Here is a 17,345-nt window from a genome sequence, read left to right as displayed (position 1 = left end):
TGCATTAAACATACACTTACATACTCAGACACACACCCACATGCATAAATACACAGAAAATTGTTCTAGAGTTCAGAGAAATGGAAATCCTGGTATTTTTCATTCTAATAATCAGGTCATGCTAACTTTGCACTCTGCACCTTTAACACAGAGCTAGATGGAGTGCGACAAAACAACACACCAGAGCTTAAAGGGATAGTTCAACATTATGGCAAATTCACCTATTGCCATAATCCCTATAGTCATAGGAGTAGGTTCATTACCTTCAATTATCAGTGCATGTTGTTTTGAGATCTGATAGAGGTGAATGGTCAGTCACCCTCATCAAACTCATCAAATACACAATCCAACAACTCCAAAATGCTCTCGTGGAGAAGTTGTGACCTGCACATTCACCACGCTATGAGATAATAATATAACATTACAAGACAGAGTTGTTTTTGAGGCAAATGCATAGCCGGAACTACATTCCAGACACAGCTGCTGGGCGGAGTGTTTTCAAAAACAAAAGTAGTTCTGAGTATATTGAAATGAAGCTGCTAGAGTCCAGGGGAGAAAAAAAATGGAGAAAAGAAAGATGGATAACCAGCTAAACCATTGTTGCTGGCTGCTAGTCTCTAAAGCTGCTTCCTTGTGCCGTGACTTGTGAGTCGGGCCGGTTTCTCTGGAAGATTAATGACCTTCCTGTTTTCAGCTACAGTGTCTCTGCACAGTTTTCACTGCAGCTCAGTTCAAGTTGAAGTGCACTTTAAGAAACACTGCAGAATCCAGAATCAATTGTCTTTCCTTTCCTTTCTTTTAAGCACTGGTATTACTCTGTTAACTGCTTTGACTGGCACCAACCAGCACATTACATTAGTATTACTTCCCCTACCTACAACTACAGCTCTCATTCACACTTAATGTAACCTGTGCAAAACGAAAGCATCAAATTGTAGGAGGTGAATTGTCTGTCTACAGTCTGTGTGTGTGTGTGTGTGTGTGTGTGTGTGTGTGTGTGTGTGTGTGTGTGTGTGTGTGTGTGTGTTGACACTCAGTGGACACACATCTGTATTCCCTCCACTGCTATTGGCTCACTATTGGTGAGTTGTCCCAGTGGAATGTGTCACACTCACCAGTTTGCCATGGATGGGCACGCACACACACACACACACACACACACACACACACACACACACACACACACACACACACACACACACACACACACACACACACACACACACACACACACACACACACACACACACACACATTAAAGGGTTACAGTAAACCTTTTCACATAGCCCTGAGCTGAAAGCCATTAAAACTCACAACAGAGGCCTGTGCTGTATCTGAGATGGTTATTACAGTGTCTGGTTATGTCTTCACTGTCTCAACTGATTTACACAACATCCCATACTCAACTTTCAAACTTTTAATTTACTTCAAATCAAATAATTTGCCATCTAATGTGATTTAGATTGCTTGTTTTCCTCATTGTGTAGTCGGATCAGCGGCGTGCCGGCAGAGTTGGTGAACAACATAGAAAGAACAACTCATTTCAGAAGTTATGACACAGGGGGAAATAGAGAAAAGGACACAAATGAAAGAGACAGAGAGAGAGAAAGAGAGAGAGGGAGAGAACAACAACTTCTTTCCTGTAAGTCACCTGACACTGGAGGCGTCACACAGCCATGAGTAAACACACCTCCCTCCCTCCCTCCCTCCCTCCCGCTCTCTCTCTCTCTCTTTCTCTGTGTTTCTGTCTGGGTCGCTCGCCCATGTTCTTAGTCAAGGCCCTCTTCTTGCAAGATGAAAAGTTTAGTTTGGAACGGCCCTAACTATTTTCTATTTTTAGACCTATCTCCTTCAATTCTTCAGTGTGTGCACAGAGTCTGGGGAAATAAAGACTCCCTCAGAGTTTTTACATAATTGTTTTTTTTTCACAGATAAAGCAGGTGTTATTTTTCATATTTCATCAAATCCAAGGATGTGTTTGCTCGCTTCTCTGTAGTTTCTTCCATATTCAACTCAGTGGCACAAATCTACTGGTTATAATAAGGTGTGATACAATAATGGCAGACTTCTATATTTTTAATTAGACTTATTTGAATTTGGAGTGCTGCTTTGTTTATTCTCTTAAAATGTCTCTCTCCAGCTGCCATAGTGACCCTGGAACCAGTTGAGCATCGCATCGTGGAGAACATCTCTAAAAACACTGCGTCCAAGTATCTGATGGGGGAAAAACAAATAGTGCATAAATCAAACTGCTGCTGATGTGAGCAGGTGTCTACATTCACAGCAACTGCAGCAACTAGTCATGGATGTATATCATGCTGCATCATGGGGAAACCATCCTCTGTGTGTGTGTGTGTGTGTGTGTGTGTGTGTGTGTGTGTGTGTGTGTGTGTGTGTGTGTGTGTGTGTGTGTGTGTGTGTGGCTGAGGCAGGAGGCCGAGAAGGGGAAGGATGGACCCTGATAAAGAGACAAAGAGAGAAAAGGAGGAGGTAGAGACAAAGAGAGAGGGAGAGAGAATGGGAAAGAAAGCAGATGGGTGTTTTTGGTGAAGAGCTTTCCCCTCCCTCCCTCCCTCCCTCCCTCCCTCCCTCCCTCCCTCCCTCCCTCCATGTTAGGCTGGTGTGCCACACCCATGTCTAATAGTATTATTAATATTCTCTGGTCCTCTTCACACACCCTTCCCAAATCTACCAGTTTCTCTCTCCTCTTTCAGCCAAATTTGTTTTGATTTAGTTTTTATGTCCACACTGCATTAAATGGTTGATATGTGTTAGATATATTAGAAAGGTAAAAGCTCCATGCCAACTACTACTCTCTACTTATTTAAAGGTTTATGTTTCCAAATACTTCAAAACTTCAAACTAATCCAGATTCATGTTGTCAGTCTCTGAACTGTGATCATAAAACTGAGTTGAATCAACAGCGACCTGACAAAGAACATTTATAAGTTTAGCCATTGTACTGATTGTCACATCTTCATCATTTTTCATTGTACTGTCATCAGCGTTTTCTTGTGTTATGGCAAAGAGCCCATCATCTTGTTATGACTGTTCATCATGGATTTGGGTACTTGGTTGATTTAGTGTTGGAAGTTCAGTTTCGGAGACCAATTTAAAAAAAACAGAATGAGAAAGGGCCAACATATCCTGACTTGTTTTCTTTTCTTTTCTTTTTTAAAGCATTTTTCCATTTTTACTTCTTTTTACACTTCATGTTGCCGTGCCAAGTTCCTAGTACTTGCCCACAAATGTTGATCCATAGAAAACCTAAAAAGTGGTATATAATACCATGCAGTGAAAAAGAGCCACAAGACTCCAGTAGTGTCAAACTAAAACAAACAAGTAATGACTAAGGATAATAGAGAATTGGTTCTGTTTGTGTTGCCTCAGCTGTTTGATATTGAACATGAGGAGTTGGTGTTTTTGTGGAGTAACTGAGCTCACTTCTACTGGAGAGTTTGCTCGTAGGAAGGTCACAACAAGGCTACTGCTAAGTCCACTCTATTTGTAATATTTTCATTTTAAAGGGATAGTTCAGCATTTTGGCAAACTGGCCCATTGCCATAATCCCTGTAGCAGGGGTTCCCAACCTTTTCCAACTCAGGGCCCACTTGAAAATCTAAAAAATGTTCGCGGCCCACCTTCATCGCAATAAACAATACATAGACCAAATGATGTGTTTTCAGAGCACTTTTTTATTTATTTATTGAATGATAAAGATTGAGGACTGAAGTGAAAGCAGGGGGCATGTAGGAAGCTCCACAGTCACTACGGTAACACAGCTGATGCTGCCAGGTGGAGGAGCATCCTGACTAAATCCTGAATAACAGAGAAGGCTTCAGTTTGGGAGGATGACATGAGTTCACTTTCATGTTCACTGAGAGTGAGACAGTTCACAAATCCACAGTTTGGTTTGATTTACATTGTTGTAGTTTTCCCTATTTTAACTCTTCAGAAATACCATTCTGTTCATTTAAAGAATATTCATATTTTATTTTTATTTTATTCGTATATTTTTATGTTATTTTTTCATTATAAAGATGTTAATGCCTATGTTGAATGTTAGACTGCATTAGTTAGGACTACCTGCAGTGAGAGGAATAGGCAACTGTACATCTACTACATCTGTTATTTTGGTAAAATAGGATCTCCTTCTATGGATCTTGATGAATATTTGGCTTTTTTCCTTAAGTTGTATTGCTCTCACTTACAGTTCACGACATGTCAGCTCAGGTGATCTGCAGGTTATTGTTTCACTTCACTGCTCCCATGCTCCTGTGTATGTGTGTGTGTGTCTGTGTACAGCGCTGACACACACAGACACACACACTGTAGGCCTATACAGGAGCCTTAGCGCATGTTCTTCACGCCGTCGAGCAGTCAACATATGAGACGTGTTAGCGCAGAATAAACAACAGGAGCAGCTCCGTGTTTTCTCCTCTTTCTTAGCGGAGTGACATCACGTTGCTCTGGCTCCACTCTGCTCCTCACAGCAGCAACATGAAGCTGCTGGAGCCTCCTCTGTCTCCTCACTGACCTGCTGCTCTACTGGACACTCAACCCTCCGCCTCCCACACTAATCAAAGTAGCCTACGGTACTTAGCTGGGTCTCCAGTATGACGCTTCAAACACATGACGACCCGACACAGGCGAACGTATTGGGCCGGACTCGTCTCATGAACCGCTCCACACGTTCACCGTCACTTCAGCTGCCACTTCTGGTTGCTCCACTTCTACTCATTTCCTCCCTCTTTTCCAACTTTCACTTTATCCTTCTTCTCTTTAGCTTTAGCTGCTGCAGCTCAAACAAACTCTAGGCTGCTACACACTCACGACAGGCGGCGGTGTGTCAGACGGCAGACTGACAGGCAGCTGTCGCGTTAAATTCTGCCGTGTGATATCAAGGAAACATGTCCATAGCCGATAGTCTAATCATAATCGCGGTCCCGATTGGAGGTCGTTTTATCGCCCAGGCCTATTTATAATATATTTAACATATTTTAAAAAGATTTCCACAAAAATCATACTATTTTGAAAATGATTTGGCGGCCCACTTGCAATACTGTCACGGCCCACAGGTTGGGGATGACTGCCCTATAGTTTTAGGAGTAGGTATTGTCAGTGCAAGCTACATGTATGCCATGAGCTGCGAACTGCTCAGAGCTACGCTACGGAGGCTAATGGGATTTCTTGGTTTCCCTCATCAAACTCATCAAATACACAATCCAACAACTCCACAACGCTCTGGTGGACAAGTTGTGACCTGCACATTCACCACGCTATGAGATAATAACAGAACGTCACCAGACTGAGTTGTTTTTGAGGCAAATACAGAGTCTGCTTGCTGAAAGACTGCCCCTGACGGGAACGCACATCAGCGGTTTTGCATGAATTTACCTCAAAAACAACTCTGTCTGGTAACGTTGTGTTATTATCTCATAGCGTGGTGAATGCATCAGATAGGAGATAAATGATCTCAATGACTGTTGTTGTTATTGTTGTGTAATGATGTCACATGTATGTATTGCATGTGTATCTGTTTATGTAGATGCCACTGCAATGTTAACACAACCTGGGGACTGCTGCTGTTTAGACAGCTGATTAAACAGCACAGTTGTAGGATGTAGTTGGTGATACAGCAGCGAGGGTTCTGGTGCACTCACTCACCCATAAACCACATGCAAAACCTGATTGTTAAGTGGTCATTGACCTCTTGGCACAACGACCAGGGTTCGAACCCCACCTGGGGCAGAAGGCCAGATGACATCGGCAGTTGATACTCTACAAGTAGTAGATAGTAGAGTAGTGATGTCATAGTATTTTGGGTTGTGGTCAGTACTGCAGTAGACTGATAGGGATGACTTCATTCAAACTACAACTACAAGATGTGTGTTACTTCATTTATCAAGTAAGTCATAGAATCAATAACTTGCTATTACTAGTGTGTGGTGATTCCTTAATTACAGAGGCAGACTACGGAGGCTTGATAGAGGATAATGAACACACTGTTCACATAAACACAACTACAAAACTGATGAGCAACGCACAGACACATGCATATGACTCACACCAGTTGTGTGTGTGTGTGTGTCACATTTTTTGTGCTCATGTGACTGGTGAATTTATAGAACCACAATGATATGAAAATGTACCGTGTGTTGTCACGGGGAGTATAAATGGAACATGACAGTCGGCAAACTAATTCTGGTGACAATCCTAAACCTGCGACTTACACCCAGAGGTGCAACACAGTGACGGATGGGTGGGTGGGTGGGCGGGTGGATGGGTGAGTGGGGGCATGTAGCTTCATGTACTGGGCGATGAGTTGGACCAGTGAACTCACCATGAGTCAGGTTTACACTGGGAGTTACACACATGCACAATTTGTGTGATACATGCACAGAGAAACGTAGAGAGAGAGGACGTAACGGCAACAGAATGAAGCTTTTTTGCTTTAGCACTTGTAGTGTTATGTGTTGTGTTTAGGTGCAGTCACATGTTATTGAACATGCCGGGAAAGAGCCATTTCTCTCGTCATTATGATTTAAATGCACAAACATTCAACCTTTTGCATTGTGGTTTTGCAGATCTGTCGCACAGATGGCAATCCAGCCGCAGAAATGAAATAAAAAACCAGTGAAAAATTAAAGTAGATGGACAGAATGAAAGAAAAGATAGAGAAAAAGAGTGAAAATGGAGATAAAGCAAAGGCAAAAGGAAAGAGAGATGAAGAACAGACAGATTTTACACACAGAGAAATAAAAGAAGCGCGAGGGAGAAATAAATAAAGATAGATGGAGGGAGGGAGGGATGTTGTGGGTGCAGCTCTCCAGTTGGTGTTGCTATGGCCCTGCCCTCCCTGCTCACTGAGCCATTTCCTGTTTTTGACCTGAAATCTTTATTTAGAGCCATCCCTCCTCGCTGCTCGGCATTCATGAGTCAACTCAAAGTCCAGAGAGATGAACGCAGGACTAAAATCAGACCTCCATTCAACCACAGAGGCTACGTATACACGCACCGAGCTAACCCGCCTGCTAGCCGTCGTCCAGCTGAGCTCTCAGCCCTGACCAAGTTGTTTGCATGATACTGATATATTGAAAACCTGTGTACCCGTCTGCTATTGTTTGACCAGCAGTTCCCACAAGCTCCACAGCTCCACCGGCTGACTCATGCATGTCATACCGTCCAGTGATGGGAGATGTGTCTAAACCCTCAGCCAGCGATGACTGAAGTCCAGGTCACACCTGTGTTTTAAATGGCAAAATGAACGGAATCACTGTAAAATAAACTAAATGCCTAAATGCAGATTCCCTCCCTGACAAAAGGAGGAAGCGAACGTCTCTGTGCTGCTCTGTAAACACTGGACTCCTAGAGGGAAATATTTATGACAACAGGTTGATCAAAGCCCGTCTGGGAAAAGCAGGGACACTTGCATTGTGTCTGTGAGTGTATCAGTGCACAAGTGGGTGAGTGTGCAGCATGGGGCACGGGGGGCACAAACGGTCCAAGATGCCCATTTTCTTGCCCCAGGATGCTCCGCTGGGGTTTTTGTCTGCATGTAGCAGACTCTGCTGGGTTTTGTTTGAGTTTACCGGACATCACCCTGCTATCTGCTGCTGGGCAGGATAGGTTGGACATCACTAACCAGCCAAACGGCACCATCAGCCCACCACTGTGTCCACTCACTACTGTGGTGACTATGGGTGATTTCAGTTCTTTTTCACCAATTAAAAACAAACAGAAAAAGGAATTATTACAAAAGTGCACTGAGGGACATGTATCCTATCTAAGGATCCACAGAGTGTGAACGTGGCTTCAACAGCTATTACAGTGTTTGTTAACGTGTAATTAACTAATCTTAGGGTCCTACAGAGAGAGAGAGAGATAGATTTTGTGTGTGTGTGTGTGTGTGTACGTGTGTGTGTGTGTACGTGTGTGTGTGTGTGTGTGTGTGTGTGTGTGTGTGGGCGGAGCAAAGTTGACGACGCCACTTCTCGGGGCAGCTGCTCGGTTTCAGCTTCTCCTGCTACGTTCACGTGCTCCTCGTAAATTTAAAGCCCACAACAAAATGGATCCTGTCACGACAGTAATTATGACGTTATACGTGATTAACGACCTCTGAAGTGTAATTCATGTTTTGGACAAATTCATTGCGAAAAAAAAACAACCTTTGCACGTCTTAACCTAATTGCAGGTTAATTGTTATTCGGTGGTTGTTTCCTTTTTAAAAATGATTTCCAAGCGATAGGGGAACAGCTCTCTGCACAGATGACTGTACCATCTCGACGGTTGTATCAGCGGCTGCATCTAAAACTAAAAGCCTGAACAAATAAAAGATTGGTTCGCCAACATTACCCTGGATGATCTACACAAAGGTTACGTCAGGCGTGCCACGTGCACACGGTGTTTTTATATATAAAATCTGCGACGCATCTAGCTCAGAGCCCCTCTGTGTGCAGCCTACCTCCGTGTCACATGTGTCTCTGTCATTAACTGATATCTTGGGATATCTGTGCGTCAGCTGACACCGAGCGCACGTGCGGTCTCTCCCGGGGAGCTGCGGTGTCCGGCGGTCCGTGAAGGCAGCAGCGTCCCTGTGAGCGGAGGCAGTTTTCTCCTCCTATCAGCGCCATTGTGTCTCAGAGTCTCCGAGAGCTCGGACGGCCCGTGTTTGTGAGGCTGACAGGACCGTTAAATACCCCCATGTTTCTCTCTCAAAGTCCGGCGGACCTGGATGTGGTAAGAGCCCACTTGTGTCTTTGATTTTCGAGGGGAAAGTGAGACTCTCCGGGGGGAGTTGGTGGTGGGGGGGTAGACGAGGACGGGGCAGTGTAACCTATTTGTAATGAATAATAGAGTCGGTGGAGGCTGGTGGTGCTGGAGCGGTGTCGCTGCTGTGGTGCTAGTAGTGGGTCTGCTTGGAAAAGTTTTCGTGTTAAACGGGAAATATTTGCCGATAGTCGTCCATTGATCCTGTATCTGTGCTGTGTCCAAAGTGATTGGTGTGTTCACAGCCGAGGCAGCGCTCCACTGTGGCTTATCACACCGACAAAAGTCTGTCTGATAAACTTTTTATCACGAAAAACACACCGAGTAGTACTTTGAATAAAAAGTCAGCGTCAGCGACGTCTGTTGAATTAATAACTGCGTTAATCCAAGTTTTGAGAGTAAAAACGCGAATTATGGGAACTGAAGTGCTACAAATGAAGTGAGAAAAGTGGTTGTATTTGTAGCCTTTTTGAGGCCAGTTTCCAACGACATGTGTAAACAGCAGCACACAGATAACACCTCTACATATTTACATGGATGCCGTCTGCAAACACACTAACTGTATGCAGTGTGTGGCTGGCTGTGTAAACTAGATGCTGGAGTCGGTCGGTCACTACACCTTTGACCTGTCGTGTGTATGTGTGTGAGTGTGTGTGTGTGTGTGAGTGTGTGAAGTCTCCAGTGTTTGGCACCGTCTTAACGGTGCACCCATTGTGGTGAGTTCAGGGGCCTCTGGTTTCGTAACACGCACCACAACACAGCAGCCCTGCTGTAGCCTACCTCCGCTCCGCTGTGTGGCCCCTGTTCTGTGACCCCCCCCCCCCCCGGGCCCCCACCTGCATGTAGGGGCCACCTTCAGTCTGGACCTTCACCTACACGGATGTAGACCGGGTTCAGACCACAGATCATACAGGCAGAGGTGATGCAGAGTTACACAACTACCTGTACAGTGGATGAGCAGATAAGCAGAGTGGGGAGGAGGGAGGAGGGCTGGAGGGGTGGGGGGTGGGGGGTGGGGGCTCAGTCAGTAGCCTACCCACACAGCAGGTGGGGTCCAGACTCTCCAGAGTAGCCTACATAAAAAAAAAAGTTGATTTTAAATATCCTGGATTCATCAAGTGGAACATTTTCTTCAAGAGACGTCACGTGACAGCGGCTGTATTTTTACCTCCTGCTCGTCACTAACCAAGACAACTTGAATAGTAAAACACCGGGCGGTCCCTGGTTTTGTTTTAAAGCCCAGCACACCCCCCCCCCCCCCCCCCCCAATATGTCCCCTAGTGTGCAGCTGTGATGTTCACACTGGATACATCAGCACCGAGCTGTAAGGACATTTTTGGAGGCTTTTGGAGATATTTCTAACAAACATCAGCTATATGAAAATGTGCTGGACACCATGAGAGAGGTGACAGCTGCAGGCTCTGATTGGAGGAGTCTACTACTGATGCACTGACTGCTGGGCTCCTACACACTGATACCTTCACTGGCTGTAGTGTGTGTACCTGGAAGTAATATTAGTAATGAAGCTCCCGGTGCAGCAGTGTGTGGCTCCAAGTGCAGTAATAAGGCTCGTCCTGCCACGATAAGGATTATACTTAAAGGGATAGTTCACCCAAAATTCAAATTTCACTTATTATCTACTCACCCTCATGTGGACTAAGGGCTGGGAGAAGTTTCAGAGTCCTCCGTGGCTTCTCTGAGTTACAGCGGGGCTCCGTGCAGCACTGCATGTCCATATGACGGTTGAAAACGGAGCTCACCTTTCTTCGTCCAAAAAGACACACCAAAAAACATCCAAATACATCCATACTGCTCGTCTGTAATGTCCCTCTTGTATTGAAGCCCCAACATGAGAAATTGTTCCGAAAAAAATTAAATAAGTCTATATTTTAAGCTTGTTTGTAGCGAAAGCTCCCAGCACTGCTCTTCCTGGTCCGTCCAAATCTTGTGCGATTAGCACTGACGCCGGCGCAAATCGCACGATATTTGAAAAGTGAGCCCGGTTCGCAACCGTCATATGGACATGCAGTGCTGCACAGAGCCCCGCTGTAACTCAGAGAAGCCACGGAGGACTCTGAAACTTCTCCCAGCCCTTAGTCCACATGAGGGTGAGGACATAGCTAATGAGTGAAATTTTTATTTTGGGTGAACTATCCCTTTAAGTAATAAAGGTGCTGCCTGCAGTAAGAATGATGACACTTGCAGCTCTGGAGCCGGTGCCGCCCGTGACAAGACCGGCAGCGGTTGGTAATAAGGCCGAGGCTGCCGTGGTGGGGAGCTGCACGCTGCAGTGATGAGGCCGATGCTGCAGGACTGAGGTGGATGCGAGCGTGCAGCCGGATTGGCAGCGTGGATCTGTGTAGTCTACTGAGGTCTGAGCATCGAGCTGGGCCGCTCTCCCCCCAGAAGAGGCTTGGTGGGAAAGAGTGGAGCGCTCAGCTGCATGTGGACACGTCTGCTGACCTAAATCTGCTATCTTCTTCTGCCTTTTATTTATAGATTTAAGTGTGTGTGTGTGTGTGTGAGAGAGAGAGAGAGAAAGAGAAAGATAGAGAGGGAAGAAAAGAGTAAGGGAGTTTGTGTGTGATCACTGATTACCAGAAATTTCAGGTGCACACACACACACACACACACACACACACACACTTACTATGCTTGTGTGTCATTGTGAGTTACATGATTGTGTAACAGCGAGACGTGATGTGAAGATTTCGGAAAGCAGTGGACTGTCCCTTTAAGTATCATAGCACCTTAAAACAAAAGCATGATAAGGCAGTGAAAACACCTGTCAGGATTTCTGATAAGACTCAGTCTTGTAGCCTATTGGCTGTGCTGTGTGGTTACACACTCATCTGTAGCTCAAGAACAACCTTGTTATAAATCCTAACTCAGTGAACTGATAACTTGTGGTCACTTCTGTTGCTGTATTTTGAGGTGCTGCTGATTTTCTAAATTCCAATACACTAAATATTATTAAAGGGATAGTTCAACATTTTGGCAAATTGTCCCATTGCCATAATCCCTATAGTTTTAGGAGTAGAATCGTTGCCTTTAAAGCAGATATCAGCTTCACGGCCGTTTCGGCTAATGCTGCGTTCAAGGCAGGCTTTTGAAACCGTAAGTTACAGCTTCAAGTCACAACTACGACTTGGTAGCGTTCCAGGTAACCCGTAGCTCGTGTTTTTACCATCCTGTTGTCTGTGAAAGTTCCCTATAACGGCCACTCGTAACTTCCGACCCGTGAACTCGTACCAGATCGAACTGGTATGACTTCACAGGAAGGAAAAACACAAAGTACGAGTTTCTTTGAACGCACCATGAGTTAGCAGCCCCCGCCCTTGTCAGGCATCAATTGGTCCTCGTGCTACGTCACCACATTCACGCGCATCCCTTGGCTGCACACACAGCCCTTCATGCCGTTCTCTCTCCTCATTGGATAACACTTGTATCCCACAAGGAAAATTTTCTCCTCGGGTTACAGCAGAGCAGAGTGACGGAGAGACTCGTGTTTAGGCTGAAATACTTCATGTAAGTGATTGCTGACGGAAAATAGGACTATTTAGGACTTATATTAACAAAAACATTCCACTGATATCTGCTTTAATTGTCGGTGCAAGCTATTTTTAGAACAGCGGAGAAGAGCCGTGAGCTGCTCAGAGCTACGCTACGGAGGCTAATGGGATTTCTTGGTTTCTCTCATCAAACTCATCAAATACACAATCCAACAACTCCAAAATGCTCTGGTGGACAAGTTGTGACCTGCACATTCACCACGCTATGAGATAATAACGGAATGTTACAAGTTGTTTTCAATGTAAATTCATGCAAAACCGCTGAATGTGACGCTGAGTTTTTTTGGCAAGCAGTCTCTGCATTTACCTCAAAAACAACTCTGTCTGGTAACGCTCCGTTATTATCTCATAGCGTGGTGAATGTGCAGGTCACAACTTGTCCACCAGAGCGTTGTGGAGTTGTTGGATTGTGTATTTGATGAGTTTGATGAGGGAAACCAAGAAATCCCATGAGCCTCCGTAGCGTAGCTCTGAGCAGTTTGCGGCTCTGCTCCGCCGTTCTAAAAATAGCTTGCACCAACAATTAAACATAATGAACCTACTGCTATGACTATAGGGATTATGGCAATGGGCCAATTTGCCAAAATGTTGAACTATCCCTTTAAGCACAGAGCTACATTTTTAGTCTGAAGTGGCTAAAGCTGCCCTGGGCCCGGCTGCCCTCGTCACTGTCTCTTTATTAACAGGGATGTTACATGTTGCGCAGTAGGAACTGAGGCGTTTTGTAACCATGACTGTCATTATGTAAGGGATCGTAGTGAATTCCCTGTCTGATACTCAACTGACCTTTGTCATGTGAGCGTTTATGATCACTACGAGGGAAAACAGACACACACACACACACACACACACACACACACACACACACACACACACACACACACACACACACACACACACACAAACTTGTGGTATGCACTGCACATGTTTGGACTTTTCTCTGCTGACTGTCCTCCCTTGTTGGTCTGTAGAGAAACATTGAATATTTATGAATGTGTTTCAGTTTGCAGGATACAGTAGCTCACCTCTTGGGTAATGTGTAATTAACACTTAGGCCTAACACCTCGTTATATTACTGATATTCACCATTATGTTATAATAGTAGAACTTGGCAGCAAAGTTAGATGTGAGGCCACTTAAAAAATCAACAACAACAAAAAAACACATGAACTGACTTTTAAATATTGAATTGCCCTTTATCCACATTCCACCTTTTAACCCACCCTTGATTTGCTTAATTGCCAGTGTCATGAAGACTTAAACAATGTCTCATCCATGTTTTCAGACTTCTGAGTCCCACAGCTGTAGCGGTCGGGGGAAGACACACATCCTGTATTTTCCCAGTTGATGATATTTCCCTGTTTATTACAGTCTGAAGCAAAAGCACGGGTTGATCGTGATTGGTTGGGGAAAAACCCGCTGGCGAGGTGTTGATGGTTCTCCTCACGACCAAGTTGGATTTTTAGCGTGTGCGAGCGATCAACAATGTGGTGAAATGGTAAATGAAAGGAGGGGGGGGCGCGGCAGCAGTGACAGCAGCAGTAGAAACAGTAGAAGCAGCTATCGTCATGGTGTAACTCTATCTCAAGTTGTGTGTGTGTGTGTGTGGAAGCGTTGTTACTATTGAGTGTAGTGGATCTGGTCAGGCGAGCGCAACAACTCAGTCCTTCCTCTGGGTTTTGTCTGGAATGTGTTTACTAGTTCCTTGTGTGTGTGTGTGTGTGTGTGTGTGTGTGTGTGTGAGAGAGAGAGAGAGAGAAGCAAGCACACACACACACACACACACACACACACACACACACACACACACACACACACACACACACACACACACACACACACACACACACACACACACACACACACACACACACACACAGTAGTGAGTTTGACAATGTGGTCCTCATGTGCAGGGCTGGATGCTTCACAGACAGTAGGGAGCCGTTGGAAACAGTCCTGACCGTGGTGGAGTCTGCCGTCCAGCCACCGGGGGAAACTGATTCTGAGATGAATACGTTGCCGAGCGAGTGTTCCGGTCGTCTACCTGCAGCAGCAGCAGCAGCAGCAGCAGCAGCAGCAGCAGCAGCAGGAGCAGCAGCGGCGGCGCAGTGTGTGTAGTGTATGTCCATACTTTGTACATCCAGAGAACCTGAAATAGCTGGATGTGGAGGTGAGGGGGAGGGGTGGATGTGCAGCTCAGGCATGGAAACCAGCGTATCCGGTTACAGGATCATAATATCACTGCAGAGTCCATCCTCTAGTGCTGCACTATCACACAACACACACTCACTACAGCCAGCTCCTGGAATAATATGCTCAGCCCACATGTCTGATGTGTGTGTTTGCAGGCACAGTTGGCAAGCTAACGCACACCGTAGCAGACCTGACCAGACCTCCACATGTGGAAAATGTGCATGTTGTTGTGTTTCACAGCAGCAGGTGGAGATAAACCAAATGTTAAAACCTCCTCTTTATTCTCCTTTTGTCTGTTCTTACTATTATAATTTTATTTTTAAGCCCCCCCTCCCCATGAGGCCACCATCAATTTTTCATGCAGGCTTATCTAAACACAGCTTAGCCACAAGTTGGCCTCGATTTCTGAGGTTTAATATCAGATCTTGATGTTGTTTGATTGTGTTGCGTCCTCATCAATCGTACCTGAGGGGCCGAGCTGTGTGGGGGCCGGCTTGTGTGAAGACATTTAGGAGTAAAATGAACAGAATTGTATTTATTTATTTATTTAAATAGGCCAGTGTGTGGCTGTTCTTTCATTTGGTTCAGATCAGGAGATTTGGTGATATTTTAGGCTGAAGGCAGAACCAGAGAAATGTTTATTTTGAGAAGTGTTCCTACCTGACGTTGTTCTCTCAGATCAGATCGCGCTGCTGGAAACAACCATTCATCTATTGATTCTGTGTTTTGTTTGTTGACTGCTGCTCATTTCTGAAGCTGGTTTCTTCTTGGAAGAAAAAAAGGATGATCCACAAAGAATGAAACACATTTCACGAGATGTCTTATTCATTACATATTGATACAATAATAGGTGGATGTTGGACTTTTTATTCAAGTAAATTTTTCACAGTTGGCCTCCAATGGAGATTGCATCACCCATCCGTATGCACTGCGCTCTTATTTTGAAATTGATCACACTGTGGGACTTTTGGAAGCGTTAACAGATGCTGTTAGCAGCCCTTACAGACACAGGGGTTAAAGTTCTCCGTCGCCACCACGGATTTCCGTCAATGGGAAAAAATGAGGGGAGAAAAAAAAGGCTACACGTGTTTTTATTGTGGTTTACTAACGCTGCTCTCAACCAATAAAACTAGCCAGGACCGTTGTATTAACCTAGTGGTTCTCAACGGGGAGGTGGGGGGACGGCGCGAGCACAGGAGGAGAGGGTGGGGGTCGGCTCCCGGTCGGTCATTTCTCCTGCTAATCAGTGAAGTAAAAAAGTAAGATTGTGGGGGATATTTTTCGCACTATGGCAACCCTGGCCTGCCTGCACGTATGAGCCCGGTGACGTTAAGTCACTCGCTGGAGGCAGATACCGGTCTATACCGGTACGTAGTAGCGTTGGCTCTCCTGCTGCTGTTGACGTCGGAACGAGTGGACCTGTTGGTCATATGTTGTGTCCGAGTGGCCGCGGTCCGAGCGGACATAACGGTGCGCATTCGGTTTTGTTTTTTTGTTTTTACCGTGCATGTCCGCGGTGCACCGCTCTGAGTTCAGTTTAAGTTTCATACACTCCAGCCATTCTTGCCTTGTTGCCTTACAATGATAGGAACCTTAGTCAGTTGGCCTACTCAATGTTTCAAAAAAAAAAATCTGAAACAGAGTACACCAGAATGTTCTTCTCAGAGTTCACCAGAATGCTTCATTTATGTGTTAAAATCACAGACCCCCCTACAGGGGTTTGGTGACTCACCTTTTTGACCACTTCAGAGCTTGCAGGCAGTGTGCATCTTCAGGTTTATGCATATGCAGAATCAAAGAAACAACACTTTTAGAACAGGGTTCGTTCATCAGGTTACAAGGCAAAAATGACGACAATAATGCACACCGGACGAAAGAACGCTCAGTGTGTGTGTGTGTGTGTGGGGGGGGGGGGGGGGGGGTTGCAAAAAAATTTCAGTCAAAAGATTTTTTTTGCTTGAACCCCTGTACAGACACTGTTTTTTGTTGCACGCGCTGAACGCTCTTCATGTTTTGCAACTTAACGTTGAAATGTAAAGGCTTTGGCCACTGACAAAAAAAAACAAACAGCTATTGTGGACTTGAGGCTAAAAATAGCAGAAGTGGTACTGACCTTCAAGGCTGAAGGTTGGTGGGTTTCTAGTTGAAGCTGCTTGTTTTCGGTCTCAAGAAGCTTTTTTCCTACATGCAGCTCATGGAAAAAGCTTTTGGAAGGGGCTAGTTTAAAGATACTAGTTTGCGAGACAATTAACAGTGGCACATGAAGTCACAGTGACCTTGAATGAAGACTGTGGCTCCATTTTGGAGATCGGTGCTCCTCGGCTGCTGCCGCGCTCAGCTCCTCACTTATCTGCCGTTCTTTTCTTTGACTTTTTTCCTCCTCTCCTGGTGCGTTTGCACGGGGACACGGCTCGCGGGGTGCAGGACGGCTCGGGGTCTGTGAACTTTGACAGTCAGTGGAAGGAGGAGGGGGAGGTGTCGCACAAAGACCGCAGGGAGAATGAAAAAAGAAAGATGGAAAAGTGTGTGAGTGAAGAAGAGAGGAGGTGGAGGAGAAGGAAAGGGAAGAGGAGGATAATGAAGTGGAATGTGAGGGGTGGGGCACCTCTGGTATGTTAGCCCTGCACTGTGTGTGTGTGTGTGAGTCTGAACACCCTGCCATGAGTCAGTGAGTCAGACATGCGCAGCTGCTTCAGCTCTCAATCACACACCCGCAAACTGCTTTGAAACTAACTCTGTTGCTCTCTGTTTGATTCTCTCTCTTTCTGTCTCTCTGATTTGCCATTTTCCTCGAAGCGCCACAAGCAGCTG

General features: G+C 45.3%; 1 protein-coding gene across 3 annotated transcripts in view; it reads left to right on the top strand.

Moving 5' to 3' along the window:
- The window catches only part of sertad2b (SERTA domain containing 2b), a 60,110-nt gene that overhangs the window by 29,623 nt on the left and 13,142 nt on the right, over positions 1-17,345 (top strand). Inside the window, exons 1-2 of one of the 3 annotated variants that reach the window (XM_083988500.1) lie at positions 8,659-8,739; positions 14,255-14,460. The exons of 1 other annotated variant lie outside the window; for it this stretch is intronic. The gene's annotated coding sequence lies outside the window, so the exon portion shown is untranslated. Of the gene's footprint in view, positions 1-8,647; positions 8,740-14,254; positions 14,461-17,345 lie in introns of those variants that run through there. One more of the 3 variants, XM_083988498.1, reaches the window with a different exon arrangement.

Source organism: Trachurus trachurus, assembly GCF_905171665.1.
Source record: "Trachurus trachurus genome assembly, chromosome: 15".
In the NCBI taxonomy this organism is placed as follows: domain Eukaryota; kingdom Metazoa; phylum Chordata; class Actinopteri; order Carangiformes; family Carangidae; genus Trachurus; species Trachurus trachurus.
The sequence above is the reverse complement of the archived record's forward strand: the minus strand, read 5'-3'. Positions and strand labels throughout refer to the sequence as shown.